Below are 21,577 nucleotides of genomic sequence, written 5' to 3'. Positions count from 1 at the left end.
TCCTACAGTCTAAGTCCCTTCTAACATTTATGCCTTCCGTAGGCTCAGTTCCCTGTAGAGAACCCTGGCACAATCATGCTCACACTCAGCAACTCTGTCCACTGCACTCGTGTCCCCAGTACATTTTTCTTTACACTTTGAGAGTACTTCATCAGCTTCTACCATCAAAACCATGGGGAAAGAACTTATATATTAATACGGTGATTTACCCTGTAGAGATAGGAAAAACCTGTTTAACATTAATAGACCAACAATGGCTGTTAATTCCTCTTAGCAAGTTGCCTGTTCTCCAAACTGGACAATGCAGCTGAAATTTCCTCAATAAATCTCTATTCCTGGATCTACCTTGGTGTCTGCTTCCCAGGGGGTCCAAAGTGGCACAGGAGAACACACAGGTATACACACTGTACCCACACAAAATGGTACATTGCACACATGTTTCTTGATTTAAAAACGGCATTTGTAAGGCAAAGCATGGTGGCTCATGCCTGCAATCCTAGCACTGGGGATTCTAAGGCAGGAGGATTGTTATGAGCTTTGGCCAGTTTGGGTTACATAATGCATTCCAGGCCAGCCTGTGTACAGAATGAGACTGTTTCAAAACACAAAACCAACACCACAACAATGGGGCCGGTGGTGGCTCAGTGGGTTAAGGCGTTCACCACCAACCCCAGTAACCTGGGTTTAATCCCCACGACGCACATGATGGAAAGAGAAAACCACCTCACGCAAATGTTCTCTGACCTCCAAACATGTGCTGTGGCATATGCTCACAGATACGCACAATCAATCAATCGATCATTAAATGCAATAAGATTTTAAAATAAGTGGCAGCAACAGCAGAAACTGTTACATGTGCTTTTCAGAAGCCAGTGTATGTCTGAACAACTGTAACTACAAGGCAGTGCGTCAGGTGGACAGGGGATTCCTCAGGTCCTTGTTAGTCCTTTCTTAACATTCAGATCTCAGGTTTGGCAATTACATGCAAAGTCTCCCTGAATATTTTTGTCCGTACTAATTTTGAAATACTGTGGCTAAGTTCATGGAAAAAAAGTACTGGGTCAAAGGTTTGTGCATTGTTCTTTCTGAGAGATATTGCCACATTTCTCCCCTTAGGGTCTGTATTATATTTCCAGAAAAAATGCGCATTTTCTGTTTCCCACATCTTTGCCAACACTGTGTGTTTTCAAGTTTTCTTCTTCTTCTGAGGTTTATTGGATAGCGCAGACCCTGAATTTGCAATCTCCCCACCTCTTGCTCCTGAGTTAGGATTACAAGCATCTTTCACCATGACCCTTCACCACTCTGAGCTGTGAGGACAGTGATCGCTTTAGAATACAAAGCTGGTGGTACACGCCTATCTATAATCCTAGCCTCAGAAGGCCGAGGAAGGAGATTTGCCAAGTTGGAGACCAGCCTCAGTTATACATGGAGACCTTGCCTGAAAATAAACAAAATTCATTGATTAAAAACAGAAATCAGATCCTGTCACTTTCTTGCTTATAATTCCTCAGTGGCTTTTCAAAGTGTCTGGTGACAATCCTGTCACCCTATGACAACCCACTGCATCCACATCTGCCCCTCCAGACTCTTTCTTGCCTCCTCCAGAGAACATTTTCAGTTATCCATTAAGCACACCAAAGCCATGCCCAGCTCAGGGATTTTGCCTGCACTGTCCCCTCCACCCTTGTCGAGTCCTTCAGGGCTCAGCTCCAACCACACCCCATCATTGAATGTCCATCACCCTATAAGTTCAGACCTTATTGCTCTCTGTCAAGGCAGACTGTTGGCTGCCTTCAGACCACTCTTCACAATGGCTTGTATGCCTATCTTTCTTCTCCTGAGATTTTATGTTCCCTGGTGCTTGTTTATCTAATACTAAAGAAGTAATTACCCAAAGGGCATATGAACAGATGAACCACTGAATAAATCTTCCCAGACTTCCAATGGCATTAGGCTGCCCCCATACACTCTCAAAATGTTGTTACCTTTCCACAAATGCCTGCCTTGTGCTTCTAAACCTGGGAGGTGTCTCAGCCCCTAGGGGCCCTGGGTGCTGAGATGTTTTTAGTCACCAAATGTACTTTGTGATCCTCTGATGGCAAAATGTGACTCACAGGTAGGTCACACCTGTCACAGCTGTGTCTACTGGAGCAGATTAGACACATCAAATATTTTCTGTTGTTGCCATGGGAATCTCAAGCTGCAACATGCTGTCATGGAGAGAGCCTTTCTCTCAACTGGGCTAGTGAAAGTTTTCATGTACCTCTATTGTTATGCAGAGCTTTAACTCAAGATTCCTCCAAGGTGTGAATTAAGGAAATCCAAAATTAACTCTTCTTTCAAGGAGCAAAGGATGACAGTTCATTGCAAGAGAGTTGAACTGTGTGACTCTTTCCAAATTCTTTTGTAGGTCCTCATCCCCAGTGTCTCACAGTATGCCTTTGTTTAGAAATAAAGTCCTTGCTGATGCAACTATTTAAGGGCATGCTGACGTTTGGTGGGCCCTGATTTAGTGCAACCAATACCCTTATAAAAAGAGGAATGAACACACATGAACGCTACTGTGCTCATAAGCCTAAGCACGCCAGAGAATACCAGCAAGCTACCAGAAGCAAGGATGGGCCCTGCCAACACACCTCCAAAACAGTGAGACAACAGACCTCTCTTGTTCGAGCCACTCAGTTTGTGGTACTTGGTTACAGTATCCTTAGCAAACTAATGCAGACTTCAGCTATGCCAGGCCATCTTGGATAACTAGGTTCTGCATGCCGAAGACAAATTTGTCCATTTGGCCAACTAAATAGCCTCCACCACAATCATTTCCCTGTTAGACAAATAGAAGAATGTGGCATTAGCACCGGCGTCCTGGGCTGTGTCTGGGCATATCCCCTCTGCAGTTTCAGTGGTGTGGGAAATGTCTAGGAGAGATGGCCTATCAGCTCTGTTATTCCCACGCTCTCTCCCAGTATGCATGTTTCCCATCAACAGCAATGCGTCTGGAATCAGTCTCACCCAAGATGCCGTGTGTCAGAGGAGGCTGCAGAGATGCCTTGCTGTTAACTTAAGTGACTGGGTATTTCCCCTCCCTCTCTCTCCACACTAACTTCTCTCTTTGCTGGCATATTTGCAATTGAGTTGTAAGCCATCACAAGGTGGCTTCATCTACCTGGAGATCTCTCCTGGGGATGTCTTGGGAGTCACTTAGGGAAACTTAAGGGCATTTTAAGTTGTCACAGTGGTAAGGGGAGGGAGTATCAGATACACTGGTAGGGGCCAGGGATGCTACAGTATCCTGATGTGTAGGCAGGTCCTGAAAATTGAAAATTGTCCTACCCAGTTCCAATAATATGTCTCCTAAGAAACACATCTAAGGTGGTGTTGAGGGAGGAGTATGAGTCAGGGTAGGATTGTTTTTATTTGTTTATTTAGAGTTGTTTTGTTTTTCATTTGTTTGTTTGTTTGTTTGGAGAGGGTCTTGCTAAATTGACTATAGTCACAATCATCCCATTTCTTCCTTGAAAGTGCTCTGAACACAACTTACCTATCACGCTCAGCTGGAGGCATGTGTGTATGTGCTCCAAAACTCAATTGTCTCATTGTCTCACCATTCTGTGCCTTGGTGCTTCAGGTGGGAGGTTCTACCTGGAGTCCCTTATGCTGCCATGGTCCAGTGATGACAAGGTTAGAGTCAGCAAAAGGCTGACCTGGACTGGGTGTCCAACACAGTGACGCCCTTACTTGGGTGTCTGTTTCCTCAGAGACTCTGTTGAACCATAAGCCTCTCCAGGTCTTGGGGTTTGCCTTGTGAAAGCAGGGAGTAGGCTGCTTCCTAGCCTGCTGGGGTGTCCCCACCCTTTCTGGCTGCTACTGTTGTCAGGAAAGGCAGCCCCAGTCCAAACATTAGGATGGTCTGCACACTCCTCTGCTGGGTATTTGCTGACTTGGCATTGACTGAAGGGTTTGCAAAGCACCCTGTCTTCAGGAAGATGAAGACCATTGGCCAAGGCAGACCCACTTACTCACTTCTATTGGATCTTAAGTAACATGTGTGTTTGTTGGTATGCTGGAGACTGAACCCAAGGCCTTGTTCATGCTGATCTGCCTACCACAGAGTTAGGTCTCAACTTCTTCTTCTCTCCCGTCCCCTCCCGAGACAGGGTTTCTCTGTGGACCTTGCTCTGTAGATCAGGTTGTCCTGGAACCCACACCTTGCTCTGCCTCCCAAGTATTGGGATTAAAGGTGTGCGCCACCACGGTTCAGCCGCCTCAATTTATTCCTTTGTTTCCTTTCATTTGTTTGTTTGGTTTTTCGAAACAAGGTTTCTCTGTATAACAGCCTTGGCTGTGGTGATATTTTGTTTGTGATCTAACAAATAAAGCTTGCCTGAGAATCAGAGTACAGAGCTAAGCCACTAGGTAGCCATAGAGGTCAGCCAGTGGTGGCACACACCTTTAATCCCAACACTAGGGAGGTGGAGGCAGGAAATGATATGGCTGGGAGAGGACTATAAGGCAGGAGGAGACAGGAGCTCATCCCTTTCAGGCTGAGGACTTGGTGAGGTAAGAGGTGACTGTGGCTTGTTCCTTTAGTCTCTCTGATCTTTCAGCATTTACCCCTATATTTGACCCCGGGTTTTTATTATTAAGATCAATTAGGATTCATGCTACACCTGCTGTCCTGGAACTCTCTCTCTGTAGCCCAGGCTGGCCTTGAATTCAGAGATTCATCTGCCTCTTCCTCCGGAGTGCTGGGATTAGAGCCCGCATCCCCACCACCTAGCCATCTTATTCTTAACTAATGTTGTCAAATTATATACAAAATATAGTCTCTTGAACACATTTACACCTCATCTTCCATTTGTTCCCAGAAGCAACCACTTACAACACCGCTAGTTCTATTTTAAGAATAAGGCACACTGTTCTTTCTCCAGGAACTTACTTAAATTCTTTTTACTATAACAAACTAATATTCCTAAATTTTATATGTTTATCTGAAACAGGGTCTCATTATGTATCCCAGGCTGGCCCAGAGCTTGGTGTGTATTCCAAAGTGGAGTGGAGCTTGGCACATAGCCCAGGCAATCCCTGAACTCTCTATCCTCCTGCCTCCACCTCCTGGATGCTGAGATCACAGGGTATACCACAAATAAATAGTTTAGACAGTCACACTCTGCTTCCTGTACACTCTATCCTTCCAACATAACTGTTTATGAACCTTTGGTAAAAGTCTATTATTATGATTTTGTGAAATAAACATTATCCGCTGCTGCACCAAGTCATAAAATGAGAGCAGATTCCCTGCCTCAGAGCACCTTCTTCCTCCATTCTCTACCTCAGAGATTCCTTCTTCCTCCATTCTCTACCTCAGAGATTCCTTCTTCCTCCATTCTCTACCTCAGAGCACCTTCTTCAGCTTTGGATGCTTCCTCCATGTTTTGCTTTCTGTTTTTCTAAAGCATCTGAATCTTTGGGTATTTCTGATCTTGTAGGTCAACTTCACACCCTTTTTGAGATCTTTGCTAGTGTGGTGCCTCCAGGAGTCTCCTGGCCCTGCATCATGCTGTCATGCTGTCTTCTGGAACTCTCTGCAGTCCCCTTAGATCACAAGCCTTCCTCTTTTGTTTTACTTTTGTGGATTTTTATTGTTGTTATGTTTTGTATTGTTTGAGACAGTGCAGCCTTGGTTGGCCTGGAACTTGCCATGTAGACCAGGCTGTCCTTGAACTCAGAGATCTGCCTGACCCTGCCTCCCAAGCACCATGCCTAGTCAACCTTTCTTTTTTGTAATGGAGAGTCTTTAGCAGCTTCCAATACAGCACAAATTGGATGTAAATTTCTGTGCATGTTTCATGTCTGCATAGGTCTTTGTAGATTGATAATGACTGGAACTAACAGCCACACTTTGTAAGTACAGTGATCGGGACAGAATTTTAGGTGAAAAAGCACCCCTGAGTACTGAAGACACATCTCCCATGTGTTTTTTCTCCATGTTACTGGTGGGAAGCTCAGTGTCATACATGAAACCTTTTCTTTTTCTGAAAACTCTCAGGGTCTTTCTTCTGTTTTGAGTCCTACTATGTCCATGTGGTGCATCTTGACAGGGGCCATGCCAACTGCTCCCAGTACCTGGGGCAGTACAGTCTTCCCCAACCAGCCACTTTTCTTACATTATTTGCTTGCTGAGTTCCTTACCATCATTTCCTCTTAGCAGAACCACATCGCAAATGCTTTTCTATTCTCTTACGTTTTGCGTTTTATCATCCTTTAAGATTTATCTTCAGCGTGTGGCTAGTTAGGATGTTTGTTTTGTCATCCTGACACAAATTAGTGTCACTTGTGAAGAGGGCTCTCACCTGAAGAGTGGCCGCCCTCAGACGGGCCTAGGTGTCTGCAGGCACTTTCTTGATTGTTAATTGGTGTAGGCCCAGCCCACCATAGGCAGTGCTATTCCCCACGCCGCCGGGTCTAGGCTGTATGAGAAAATTGCTGAGCATGAACCAGAGAGCAGACTAGTAAGCAGATTCCTCCATCACTTCTGCATCAGGGTCCTGCCTTGGGGTCCTGCCCTGACTTCCCTCAAACAAACTTTCTTCCCCAACTTGGCTTTGGCCATGGTTTTTCCTCACAGCGAGAAGAAACTAGGCCAGGGACATTTCATCAGCTTTACCTTCCGATGCTGCTCTACAAACTCTGAGGTTTCCTCTTGTACTTTTAACTTCCAGTAACTTGTGCCCTACTTACACTGCTTCACATATCTTGTGGACGCATGTCTTGCTACTTCTCAAGATAACAACTTTGTTTTCGGTTTCTTCTGTTCGCTCTTTGTCTCTTTTGCTTTCCCACTTCACGGCACTCTTCTCTGTCAGTCTTTCATTGTCATCTGTAAAGATCCTTGACTCGTGCTCTAAGAGGGCTGCTGATGCACGCCTGGAATCCAGCACAAACTCAAGACCAGGCCTGGAGAGGTGGCTCAGCAGCTAAGAGGACTTGTGCTGGGTGTAGTGGTGCATGCATTCATTTAATCCCAGCACTCTAGAAGCAGAGGCAGGCAGATCTCTGTGAGTTTGAGGACAGCCTGGTCTACAGAATGAGTTCCAGGTTAGCCAAAGCTACATAATAAGATCCCATGTCAAAAATAGAAAGAAAGAAAGAAAGAAAGAAAGAAAGAAAGAAAGAAAGAAAGAAAGAAAGAAAGGAAGGAAGGAAGGAAGGAAGGAAGGAAGGAAAAAAGGAAGGAAGGAGAGACAGACAGAGAGAGAGGGAGGGAGAGATAGAAAGGGTTAAAAAAGAAAGGCACTTCTTGCAGAGGACCTCAGTGCAGTTCAAATCGCCCACATGGTGGTTCCCAAACATCCATGACTCAGGTTCCAGGGCATCTGACTTTCCTGACAGCTGTAGGCACCAGGCACATACACGAGGCTAAACACTCAGACACAAAATAAAATAAATAGATCTTATTTAAAAAACAAACAAACAAACAAACAAAAAACCCCTCAAGGCCTGCCTGAGCTACAAGGTGAGTTCAAGGCTGGCCTGGGCTACACAGCAATACCCTGTCTCAGGAAGAAGAAGTGCAGGTAAAGGAGGAAGAGAGCAATCATGCTACCTTGAAGAGCTCATCAGGCGTTCTGGGGTTCTGGGGTGGTGGTATTCCATGTCATCAGGCACCTCCATGTCAGTGCATACATGCATAGATCTGACTGTTTCTGCAGCAAGTGTGAAGGAATATTCCACAACAGTCCCCTGCTCCTGTTGTTCTGAGGCAGGGGAGAAAGCTCACTTAGTATGCAAATTCTGACCTCACCCCAGCATCCCTCTACAGTTGACTACACTAGCACAAGTCTCTCTGGTCCAGTTTCTCTAGAAAATAAGCCCCTCTCCTGCTGGAGGGGAGTGAAGTTTGGCCCCTGCAAGTCTATCTGTTGTTACAAGTACTTCGAAATAACCCCTTTGTTTCAAGCTCCATCTGCTGCCTTCCTTAGCACCACATGTCCCAATTCCTGTGGCTTTCCAAGATCCTCCAGGCCTGAGCAGCTTGCCTCTCTAATGCAGGCTCTCAGCTTAGTGTCTTCCCTGCTAGCTCCTTTACCTCTGCACTGTCTTCCCACATTGAGGCTCAAGGCTACACCCACCTGGTGGAAACTAGAGGTGAGGCTTGGAATTGCTCTGCCTGCCCATCTTTAATTCAGGTTTGGGGAAAACTGCCTTTCATGCTAGGTGGCCTCTCAAAGGGCCCAGGACCCTATAATGGTAAGGGCATGAGGCATTTCATAGCACCTACTGTGCACCAAACACTTTTCATGAATTATATTTAATTTGAAAAGTGGATATTCTTGTCCTTGTTTTACAAGCAAGAAAATTGAATCTCAGCAGGGTTCCATACACAATTTGTATTGCATTATCCTCTTGAAAACTTGAAGGCACTGGATTCCCGAGTCCATTTCTATATACTCAACTCATTGGTGACAGCCATAATCTTGTTAAGCCTACCTTAATCACTCAGTGGGCGACCTTGTAGGAGACCAACTCCCACATTTATGACAGGGTACTCTTGAGAAGTGAGGGATAAGAGCTATTAGATAGAAGGATAGAGGAAAGAGAAACAGATAAAAACACAGGACAGCCTTGGGAGGGCCTGGGTCAATATCTACCAGCCCCTTCCAATCACCTGGTAACCATACACGTGGCCAAGCAAGCCTCTAGTGCAGCCCTTCTGGGTAAAGCAAACACATATCTCACTAGGAAACTTTTGTGGGCCTCCACAATTCCCCATTCTTGATATAATAAAGGACCTCCCAGGACCCTCAGATAGATAGTGCCTGTCTTAAGTCATCCTTCTTGAATAATCTTCCTTACCCATCATGGAGATACACTTTCCATCAAGCATACTCTGGCTTAGTTGGAAGCTATCAAGAAGAAAGTTGCCTGTCTTTGACTATCAGCCTCTGGCAGGAGGGGGTACAGAGCTAACTCAGCTCTGACTCAGGTCCCTACAAAGAGCTTGCAAATAGTTACAGTGAACTTCATAGCTGCCACACCTCCCAGTAAAAAAGTAGAGGATAATAGATAGAATATTCTTTTTGAATGGATCTAAGGTAATTACAGTAGTCTTAACTGCACCAAGCCCTTTTCTAAATCAAAACTTTCTCCTAACAGATGTTCAATAAAATTTTCAAGACACTTTTGATTCCTAGGAGAAAGCAGTCATTTTAAATCACTTCAAAGCATCCACTCAAACAGCAACCCATGCTAATTATAGAAACACTTTTAGCCGTTTAAGTAGCTCATATATACATGTGTTCTTATCACAACAGTAGAATTTCTGTACAAACTAACACGATTGTGGGAGGCCTACCCCTTTCTAAACAGAAACAAAAGGAGTGGAAACTTTTAGGAGGAAGACAGAAAAGCTCTTCTAATTATGACACCTTTACTTAGGTTTTCCAGGGGCCACTGAAACCATATAATCTTTTGGGCTGTCATAAAAAGTGTTCAAATACATCTAGTATAAACATTACTATACATATTTACATATTTACAACTAGCATGAATATCGCTAAACATATTTACACTTTTCACAAACTTACATTAAAAAGCAAACTCCACTGTATATATAGTTACACTTTTTACAAACATATTCAAAATAAAACTCTATAGAACTACTTTACAAACTTTAGCAAACATCTAGAAAGAATCTCTTAACAACTATTTTTCATTCAAAAGCAAACTCTATAGGACTACTTTAGCAAACATCTAGAAGGAATCTCTTAACTGAATCTATTACATTTTCTTTCAAGATAGAGAATATACAAATCATGAGTTACTACAGTAAAAATTATAAGAGAACTCAACACTGCTTTATTTCTGAAAGTTCAGAGTTCACAGTCAGCTTTGATATCATTCTGAAAGTTTTCCTGACAGTTTGAAGCCATAGCCTCCCTTTTCCATACATTGTACCAAATGCTAAGACTGCCATCAAGCTTCTTAGGGTACAATTTACCCCTCTTAATTTTTTGAAGATGCATTTTAAGACTGCCATGAGCTATTTCCACTATGCCTTGTCTTTGAGGATTATAAGGAATACCTGTTTTATGCTCAATTTGCCATCTTGCTTTTTCTATGCTAGGACTTTTAAGATTGACTCTCCCATTCTGATAGATGTTTCTTCCAGGTGAATTTAATTTTTGCCCTTACAGAAAGAGAAAAAATCTGAAGGAAAAACTTGAAAAGTTTTTAGTTTTGTTTGTTTGAGAGAGTGATTACTAAGTTTTCATCAAAACTTCATGGCCAAAAGGAGACTGATTCTGATGGTATGATGTTTTCATACAGGACACTGCCAGCAAAGTGAAGGATTTTATTTCACCTAAATCCACCTCAGGGAAAAATTTTCCCTGCTGCTAAAGGCTTAAATCTAAACTGTCCACAGGCCAAAAGCTTCCACAGGAATCTTTTTCTGCCCATTTTTCTCATGGTGTTTTTTCATGACTACAATTCTTTCCTAAAGTTTGCATTCATAGTCCTATAGTTGGAAAATCAAGAACACAGCTCTTCTGTCTTGTTGCTTATCTAGCTTACCCTAAGTTTTTTTCTTACCCAATATTCCTATACCTAATCCAATATTTTTACTTAATTTTTATAGATAGTAATTGAGAGAGAGATGGAAAGAGAGAGAGAGAGAGAGAGAGAGAGAGAGAGAGAGAGAAACCTAAACACAGAGAGAGATGTTCACTGCAGCCTCACTTTTCACTTTGGCATTTCTTTCAGCCACTTTACTTTCACTCCCGAGAATAAAATACTGTCACCTTTATTTTTAATCCATGATCAGGCATGCTCCCTTACACCCACAATGCTCCCTAACACTCCTTTCATCAAGTCCCATCCCTGTTCTGGCACCATTTGTGGGAGACCAGCTCCCACATTTATGACAGGTACTCTTGAGAAGTGAGAGATAAGAGTTATTAGATAGAAGGACAGAGGGAAGAGAAACAGATAGAAACACAGGATAGCCTTGTGAGGGCCTGGGTCAATATCCACCAGCCCCTTCTGTCTCTTCTAAAGGGCTATTTATAGGAATGCCAAGGAGTGGAGCAAAAGACCTTCCCCTAACGCAGCCAAGTGCAGACCCTTCCAGTCACCTGGTAATCACTCCTGTAGTCAAGCAATCCTCTAGTGCAGCCCGCTGGGTAAAGCAAGCTCAGATCTCACTTTGTGGGCCTCCACATGACCTGCAACATCAGTCACACACACACACACACACACACACACACCAATACTTTAAAAAGAAGCCAGGCTGGGAAGATGGCTCAGTTGGTAAAGTGCTTGTCTAACAAGTGTGAGGATCCAAGTTCAATCCCTTGAATCCACATTAAAAAAAGAAAAAGAAAAAAGCCAGGTATTGTGGCACACACTTGCAATCTCAGTGCTGGGAAGGCAGAGACAGGCAGATCCCTGGAACTTGGTGAGTTCCAGGCCGAGGGGGGGGGGGTAGGGGGGGGGGGGGGGGGGGGACTTGGCTGTCTCAAAAGAAAAAAAAAGGTAGACAGCACCTGAGGAATGACATTCAAGGTTGTCCTCTGCCCTCCACTCAGGGACTACACATGTGAACATGCACCTGTACACATGTATACTGGCACCCCCATGGGCGTGCATGTACATACACATACACACACACACACACACACACACACACACACACACACACACACACACATCCTTTCAGGCTATAACTAAGCTTCCCTGGGCTAGGATATCCTGTTTGGTTGGTTCCATCTTTTCTGTGGAAGGTGAGCCTTCAAAGAAAGTGCTGAGCCCTGTGTAGCCCTAGGCTGACTTTAAGAGATCGCAGCTCAATATGAAGACTACTGAGACAGCCTCCTCCCCCAGCTCTCACTCCTGCTGAGAGCAGAGCAGAGGCAGAAGCAGGCGTAGCCATGGTGATGGTGGCAGTCTGCAGAGAGCTAGGGAGATGGGAAGGGGGGTAGTACAGGCAGCTTGCAGAGGATGGGCAAGTGGGTCTCTGGGAAGATACTCATGAGGAAGGGGGTCCAGTGGAGGGCTGGCTTTCCTATTCCTCGGGATGCTGGGTGCCCTGCCATGCCACCCACCTGCCTGTCCAGCCTTCTTCCCTGACTCATCATTCAGGTGGGTGGCTCACCTTACCTGGGGTGTAGCAGGGTAGAGGTGGCACAAAGAAGCCTCTTTCTGGGCTGATCTGCCTTCTCAAGCTCCAGAAGGGACATGCAGCATTTGAGAAGAGCCATCTCCCCTGTCCCTGCCCTGAGCTCAATCATTTCCTCATGTACACATGCTTGCTTAAGGGCTGAACCTAGGGACCCCATCTATGGGCACTGCTTGACAAAGGGAGTGGAGACGCCCCTTCATGGACGCCACCATGCAAGATGCCCTAATGTCCATGCAGTGTACCTCAAAAGTCCTTCCTGCTGCAGCCTCACTGAGGCCACACGGCACTCACAGCACAGAAGCACGCGATCATGGCGCTGTGCTGACCTCCATCTGCTCCTGCCCTAGCCTGCAAGTCTGAGCGTCCCCTGTCCCCCAGCTGAGCCACATCACATCTCAGGGCCTAGGAACCTCAGCATGGTGGCCTTGTTCAGAACCGCTGTATCTAGACAGGGTGCCTCTCTCTCCTACGGGACTCCAGAGCCAGAGGGGCAGCGCCCAGCCTTGCCTCTGATCTCCGCAGATTCCCAGTATCTTGCACAACGTCTGGCAGGAAGTCCTTGGGAGAGAGGGCACGAGGAGGGAGCTCTCTATTTGCCCTGCTTGGGAAAGTAGCTGGTGTGCCTCCATCTGACCCCAAGGCCAAGAAGACAGCAAAATCCTGAGGATGCTCTGGCAGGAGGGAAAACACATTCTAAAGAGAGACACTGCCCCTTTGGCCGTCAAACTACTAAACAAAAGAGTTCAAGGAGCTGGAATTCCCGGGAATCCCACCCCGGGGGAGGGGAAAGGTCTGGCCCCAGCCAGAGGGGGAATGCGTCTCTGGACCACAGACTGGAGCCAGAGACAAGGTCGGATCAATAATGGGTGGGAATGGGAGGGTGCGTGCACGTGCAGGGGGTAATGCACCCCCTTACTTGTTTCTCTTCCCAGTATGAGCACATTGAACAAATAATCTCTGTGCTCTGCTCTTCACTATTGCTTTCTGTTTATTCAAGGTGGTTGAGTCTTGCTTGTTATGACCACCAGACAGAGCCTAAGCTCTGACCCTAACAATTCCAGACCCCATGGTCTCCTGGAACCAAATGATCACATTGTATTTTTCTCAAAACTGCTCCCCTACCCCCATCCCTACTGCCCAAACAGGGTTTCTGAGTAGCCCTGGCTGTTCTGGAACTCACTCTGTAGACCAGGCTGGCCTTGATCTCCACCTGCCTCTGCCTTCCAAGTGCTGGGATTAAAGGCGTGCAACACCACCGCCTGGCCCAAACTGTTTCTTGAAGCAGCTAATGCCAGGATGCAAGGCCATGTTCTCTGAGTCCTGCCTTGGTGTGGGAGGCTAGTCATCTGGCTCGGGTTTCACAAACTTCCTTTCTTCTCTGCCTTCACCAGCCCTGATTCTTGGTCCACATGCACACATTCAGTCCAGCTGCCTGGCTTTCTCAGGGTGATTTGTGCCCAGGGGCAGAGCTGCCTGGAGGCAGGGCTGGAGGAGCTGGGAAGGGGAGGTGAAGGGGGAGGTGCAGGGGTGGAGAGGCAGGTCCTGCTCAGCCCCGGTCTTTTCCAGGAGTGAGCCACCCCTGATAAAGAGGTCAGGATAAGATATGAGGGAGCCTGTGTCCATCCTTCCATGCCAGGCAAGGCCCCTGTTGGGGCCAAACAGCATCTCCAGAGAAAGAGAGGTTCTAGGAGAAAGCAGGCACAAGGCAGAGCACACCACTTTCTCCAGCTCACAGTTTCCTGCAAGTCCACCCTACAAAGCCGCTGGTGAGGTGGGAGATCACTGCTCCATAGTGGGAACCAAATGCATACCCTCACTGTGGACCTGGGCAAATCACGTCAGGTCTATGCTGAATAAAGCACCGGGAAGCTAACGCTGATGGTCTACTGAGGCCCCTTTAACCCTAGTATATGTTTGTGGGGTTGACGAATGAAGTGCCAATGTCTCCTGAGCCTGGGTCAGAGCTGAGTTCTGAGTCTTGATTTTAGCCTCGTCTAACTTCCCACCTCTGTAAAGTGGGCCTCCATAGAGCCGTCAAGGTCCCAGTTACAGAAGGAGTGAGCCCTGTTCCTGGAAGGAGCCGCTGCCAGGGTGTTTGCTTCTCCTAGTCATTGTCCCACCCACTCCCCACCTGCCAGCAGGTGGTGGGGGTGTGGGGAGTAGGCTGCTTCTGGCTCTTAAACTTTGTACTGTGCTTCTTTCTCTAAGGCTTCCTGGCTTGTTGAGATCCAAGAGGACTCTGCTTTTTTACCAGGGGGCCGGGCCCCAGCCTCTGATCCGTAGGACACTTCTGTGCCCCCAGGAACAGAGAGGCAGACCAGTGTGAACAGAGGCCAAGGAAACAGGAAGGGGCATATCTCTCCGAGGCTAGCCCTACAAAGATGGTTCTAGAAGGGAATTTGGGGGTGCTCTGATTTAGTGAACAGGCAGCAGCCCCCACAAACCAGGTACCCATTCCAGGGTCTACCAGTCCTTGGATGTCAGTGCTGGGTCAAGAGCCTAGCTCTCCTGCCCCCAGGGAGTGGTTACCTTTGGACTAACCCTTCTGCGCTGGAGGTCACTGCTCGTTCCTGCCGAGGGGTTAACCGAGGGTTAACCAAGAACTGAGGTGCAAAGGTCCTTTATGACTCTCCTCTTGAATTAGTTGTTTTTCATCTTCACCAAAGGTAATCATTCATGACAGACCTCTCGCGACTCTGCCGCTGTGTCGAAGGTCTGAGACTGTTAGTAGGTAAGATATGAGAGGAAGGAAAGAGAAAGGCTCCCAGGTGGAACACTCAGCATCCAGCAGGTCTGGACCTCCTGGCCCCTGTAAAAGTCTCACTTCCAGTGAAGCTGTGGAAGAAGGATAATAAGGTTGGGAGAATTTCTGTTTCCTTATCAGAGACCAGGGAAGAACACTCAGGGCTAGAGTCCCCCACTCCTCACAGAGAACACAGGACCCTTTGGCTTTACCTAGCACTATGTTATAAAAAAAAATGAGAAAGATGCCACCTCCCACTTGGGTACCATTGAATGGTAAGGACTGCTGTTCATCCCACCGATCGAGAATAAGACCACTACCACAGTTTAAAGCCAAATTTGAAGCAAGCTTTAATTAAATACTGGCCAGATGGATGGGCTCTGGCCAGGCCCATCATCTCTGGTTCCACTCTCTCCAAAAAAGGATCCCAAATCACATTTTGCAGCAGCTTAAGTGTTTCCTACCAGGTACTATCAGAGGTAAGAATACATCCTGGGGTACCTCCAGCCTACATCCACTCATGGGCAAGCATAGCTTACACCCACATGTGAACAAATGCATCCGGTGCAGATGGGTCAAACAAACTCGTTTAGGAGAGTGAAAACACGTGGCTTGTTACCTCCCATAAACAACAGCCTCCAGCATATCAGGAACTATGTGTCCTTGGGCAAGGGGCTTGGCAGAGCAGAGGCAATTTTGTTTCCTGGATCTCTTAGGCATTGTAATTAAAACTTACAGTGTAACTTTGGCTCTCACATAACATTGGATGAAGGGGGTGGCAAAGAGATACAGGACAAGGGGTACAGGTCGCTGTTCTGTGAAGGATGGGTCTGCAGATAATGACACCACCTGTCAAGATCATTGAGCAGTGGAATTCCAAGCTTGTCTAGCTCTGCTGAGATGTGAGAACTAAAGACTTTGGGGGTACAGAACAGGACAGAAGGACAGCACTGAACTACAGCCTTTAGGGACTCCTTCCAGAATATATAGTGCCCACATTATGAGAACACGTTCTTCTGCCTGTAAACACAGAGCAGGAGCTGCGCTGATATCTAAACTTCAGCGTTGTTTATTGGAACCATTGGAACACCGATGCTGAGCTAGTTGCTTTTCTTATCACCGTGACCTGGTGCACAGTGATACGATCTTCACAATGGGAAAGGTGCACTGGTGGGATCCAGTGGCAGCTCTTTGTTTCATGGTACCAAACAGGAAGCCAAGAGACATGGGAATGTCTAGGTGGGGTATGACCTGGAAGTCCCACCCTTATGGCCTTGTAACCCTATGTCTGCCAATGAGGTCACATGTCCAAAAGATTCCACCATCTCCCAAAACAGTTGTCTGGGAACTGAAGTGTTCAAACATATGAGCCTGTAGAACAACTAACATGCAAATCATTAGAAATAGCCGTCTAACACTGTAGATTAATTAGTTAGATGAAACAGTTACCTTAATGACTGACATGTTAGAGTAAATGTTCATATTAGTTATCATAGTGTAACAGGTTATCCCCAAATTTAGTGGCTTAAAACCATAAGACAATGTCTTTTGTGAGATAGCCATCAAGCAGATGGCTATGCAGTCTCATCTGAAGGCTTGGCTGGAATGAGGGAATGATACAGCCCTGCTCACTCATGTGATTGTTAGTGAGTCTGGGTCCCTTACACTGGGTATGAAAAAGCAAGAAGCAGAGGTCACTGGGGAGCATCTTAGAGATACCACCATGTCATTCAATGAATGTTACGTTTCTATGTTCCCTTCTCTGTGTCTTGTCCTTTAGATTATCTTCTGCAACTTCCAGGGTCACCATAACTCTCTGCTTCATATATACAGCTGCTGTTCCTTCTGAGACCTTCTGCAGGACCCACTAAGCCCCTCCTCACATCCTTTAAGGTGAGATTAAAACTGCTTCCTTGAAGCCTCTACAAATCACTTCCTTTGCCAAGAAGCAGCCATTTCCTTCTCTGGTTTCCAGGAAGGAAGAGTTGACAAACAGTATGTCCAGGTAGTGACATACTAGTGAGGCACCAGCTCCAGCGCTGGTGCAGAGATTGCCCAGTTCTGTATCTGGCTAGCTGAGCACCTGCCTGGGTGCCAGTCCCTAGGAGAAAGCATTTCTAACACAAGTGATGGGAAGGGCTGTGTGTGAGGCTAGGCTGGTAGTGTGCAGGGTTTTTCCTCAGCATTGCACAAAACTAGGTGTAGTAGTGCATGCCTGAAATTCCAGCACCTGGGAGGCAGGAGGATCAAAAGTTCAATGTCACTAACTCTACAGCAAGTTCAAGACCAGCCTGGGACATGTGAGACATTGTCTCAAAATGAATGCATGTGTTGTGCATGCATGGAAGAAGGAATGAGGGAAAGATGTGTGTCAAGAAGCTGCAGACTCTTCTGAAGGCCAAACTCCACCAGCCCTGGCAACATTTCAGACAAAAGAAGCTGGCCCCCAACAGAGATAACCATCTGGGAGAGAAATCTGAGTATTTCATTCTTGTATGAGTTCTCTTGTGCATCTGAAAATTCCATCTTCAAGCAAGGCTTCCCTGGGCCTAAAAGAGCCTTATTACACACCAGAATACTGTTCTGTAATGAGTCCTGTTCCAAAGAGATGAGCCACCAGAATGTCCATGGGGATTATAGGAAGCTAGAAGAAGGACAAGTGTGGGCACAGAGTCATGGATCCAAATGAAGCTGATTCACAAAGGACCTGAAAACACAGCCTTTCCAGGAAGATGGTAGTCCCCATATTTTCTGGGAGGAGACATGGCTGCCTCAGGTCACACCATCAATGCAGGGCTGCTTGACTCCATGCAGTGTGCATGCCACGATTCCTCTTGCTTCAGACTAAGGAAGAACAATGGGGGGTGGTAGTTATAAGCTAAGTAAAATAACTCCAAAAATAGCTCTTATAGACAAAGCAAGAAGTTACATTTAAGTTCCTCAAGATCCCTCTTAACCGGATTCTAGCAACTTTTCTCTTATTGTTCCTGCGTAGTGTAATGAGCAAAATTTTAGACTGACACGTTGGGAGAGAAAATTCCTGTTGTTTGTTACATAACATCAAATTCCTGTTGTTTGTTACATAACATCAGCCGATTTTGGCTGCCATGACAAAATATCTGAGCTTGGGCGATCTATGAAGAAGTGTACTGTATTTCCTACACCTCTGGACACTGAGGAGTCCAATGTTGAGAGGCCTGCACCTGTCAAGGACTTTTTGGATACATCATCCCTATGACAAGAGTCAGAAGGACAGAGAGGAAACAGTGGTCAGCCACCTTTGATTGGCTGGTTGGTTGGACAGTGTTTGTTTCTTGAAAAGGGTCTTGAGATGTAGCCTGGATGGTCAGGAACTCACTAATCAGGCCAGGTCGGTTGAGAACTTGTGATACTCTTCTGCCTCTGCCTCCCAAGTACCATGAATACAAACATGTACTAGTACATGTTTACCACATATAAACATGTGCTAGCACACCCACATGAACTTGTTATTTTACAGGAACCCTCTCCCACAATAAGGAATTGACCACCTGCTCTCATAATGACATAAGTCTGGTCATGAGGGCTGTGCCCATCCCACCACTCTACATCGGTATTGAGGACTACATCTCTACCATGGGGAGCTACAAGAAGACTCCCCCAGCCCTTTGACCCCTAGCTTCATCTTTATCAGAAAATACTCTCAAAAGCAATGACTTTCATAACCAAACATTAGCAGGGTGAAAAGTCCAAATCCCAGTGTTGCTGCTTGAATGATCTGCTCCTTCACTCTTCTCTCTTCTGTTCCGGTTTTTCCAGTTCCTTCATGACTAGGTCAGCTTTCCAGTCTTGAAGGAGACATTTCCCAAAGGAAGCAGAAAGACCCAGCCAGGAGACAAGGGGTTAATTCAAGGATGCTGGGTAACAAGATGGCATGAAACTGAGGAGACAGGCCAGTCTCTTTCTGCTCTGTCTTCTTTTGGAGTTCTCTGCATTGCTGTTGAGCCTTTTAGGACTATGGATGATGGGGGGCATCAAAGGCTAGAAGAATCAAGATGAGACAAGATGGCAGCAATAGTTTATTTGTTTGTTTTTGTTTTTTTGGATTTTTTTGTTTGTTTGTTTGTTTGTTTGTTTTGTTTTTTGAGACTGGGTTTCTCTGTGTAGCTTTGCACCTTTCCTGGAACTACCTCTGTAGTCCAGGCTGGCCTTGAACTCACAGAGATCCGCCTGCCTCTGCCTCCCAAGTGCTGGGATTAAAGGCGTGTGCCACCACCACCACCACCACCACCACCACCACCACCACCACCACCCAGCTAGAGCAGAAATTGTTTTTTATTCTTTCACCACAAATTTAGATGGCACATGCTCTCTGCCATGCATTAGGCTAACAGATACAATGGAAACTCAAACTACAGACTAAGAGCTTCTCCTTCAGAAATTTAGAACCCTATAAAGAAGATAAAATGTAGATACATAGTTTAAAAATAAGACAGCATGTAGTAAGTCTTTAATAAGCAATAAGTTCTAATAGGTTAAGAGGTTTGGTTTTTTTCCTGAGATGATCTGGAGCTTGACTGGAAATGATGTAACTCGGCACAGCACTTTTCAGCTGCACCCTAAAAGTGGATAGAGGGCTGGGGAGACAGCTCTGATCAGCAGAATGTCTGCTGGGCAAGCATAAGGACCTAAGCTTGCATCCCCAGAAACCTCATAAAAAGCCAAGCATGGCGTGTGTGCCTGTAATTCCAGTGCTGGAGGATTGCTGGAGCTCGCCAACTGGTTCATCTTGAGAATTGGAGAAATCCAGCTTCAGTGAGAGACCCTGCCTCAAAAAATATTGTGGAGGACAACAGAGGAAATCACCCGATACTGATCTCTGACCTCCACATGCACATGCATGCATGTGCACATTCACACATCACACACATATTATACACATACAGAAGAAATGGTGGCTATGTTAATTTAATTATGTATATATACATAATATGAAACCATAATTAGAGATTTTTTTATTATAAATGAAGCCAGGTGTGGTGGTGCACACCTCTAATCCCAGCATTTGGGAGGCAGAGGCAGGCAGATCTTTATGAGTTCAAGGGTAGCCTGGTCTACAGAGCTAGTTCTAGGACAGCCAGGGCTACACAGAGAAACCCTGTCTTGAGAAACAAAAACAAAAAATTATAAATGAAAAAAGTCTTCTAAAACTGCAGAAAGTGAGGGAATTATACAATTATACATCTACTCAGGGACACCCAAGAAGGCACTGAATAAGCCCCAAAGAACAGATGGCTTGCAATGGGCAGGAAAGGGCATACCAGCAAACAAAGACACATCTCTAACAGAGAGAGCCGGTGAAAGCAGGGAAAGGTGAGAGCAGGGAAGGGTGAGAACAGGGAAGGGTGAGAACAGGGAAGGGTGAGAACAGGGAAGGGTGAGAGCAGGGAAGGGTGAGAACAGGGAAGGGTGAGAGCAGGGAAGGGTGAGAACAGGGAAAGTTGAGAACAGGGAAAGGTGAGAGCAGGGAAGGGTGAGAACAGGGAAGGGTGAGAGCAGGGAAGGGTGAGAACAGGGAAGGGTGAGAGCAGGGAAGGGTGAGAACAGGGAAGGGTGAGAGCAGGGAAGGGTGAGAACAGGGAAGGGTGAGAGCAGGGAAGGGTGAGAACAGGGAAAGGTGAGAGCAGGGAAGGGTGAGAACAGGGAAGGGTGAGAGCAGGGAAGGGTGAGAACAGGGAAGGGTGAGAGCAGGGAAGGGTGAGAACAGGGAAAGGTGAGAGCAGGGAAGGGTGAGAACAGGGAACGGTGAGAGCAGGGAAGGGTGAGAACAGGGAAGGGTGAGAGCAGGGAAGGGTGAGAGCAGGGAAGGGTGAGAACAGGGAAGGGTGAGAACAGGGAAGGGTGAGAGCAGGGAAGGGTGAGAACAGGGAAAGGTGAGAGCAGGGAAGGGTGAGAACAGGGAAGGGTGAGAGCAGGGAAGGGTGAGAACAGGGAAGGGTGAGAGCAGGGAAGGGTGAGAACAGGGAAAGGTGAGAGCAGGGAAGGGTGAGAACAGGGAAGTGTGAGAGCAGGGAAGGGTGAGAACAGGGAAAGGTGAGAGCAGGGAAGGGTGAGAGCAGGGAAGGGTGAGAGTAGGGAAGGGTGAGAACAGGGAAAGGTGAGAGCAGGGAAGGGTGAGAACAGGGAAAGGTGAGAACAGGGAAGGGTGAGAACAGGGAAAGGTGAGAACAGGGAAGGGTGAGAGCAGGGAAAGGTGAGAACAGGGAAGGGTGAGAACAGGGAAAGGTGAGAGCAGGGAAGGGTGAGAGCAGGGAAGGGTGAGAGTAGGGAAGGGTGAGAACAGGGAAAGGTGAGAGCAGGGAAGGGTGAGAACAGGGAAAGGTGAGAACAGGGAAGGGTGAGAACAGGGAAAGGTGAGAACAGGGAAGGGTGAGAGCAGGGAAAGGTGAGAACAGGGAAGGGTGAGAACAGGGAAAGGTGAGAACAGGGAAGGGTGAGAGCAGGGAAAGGTGAGAACAGGGAAAGGTGAGAACAGGGAAGGGTGAGAACAGGGAAAGGTGAGAGCAGGGGAGGGTGAGAACAGGGAAAGACAGAGGTTTCTTTCTCACTCTGCAGCAAGCTTCAACAGGAAACATCTTTCCAGTGATCAAGCTTCTGGTGCTTGTATTTGT

This window comes from Onychomys torridus, chromosome 16 (genome assembly GCF_903995425.1).
Source record: "Onychomys torridus chromosome 16, mOncTor1.1, whole genome shotgun sequence".
Taxonomy (NCBI): domain Eukaryota; kingdom Metazoa; phylum Chordata; class Mammalia; order Rodentia; family Cricetidae; genus Onychomys; species Onychomys torridus.
Note: the sequence above shows the minus strand (reverse complement) of the source record.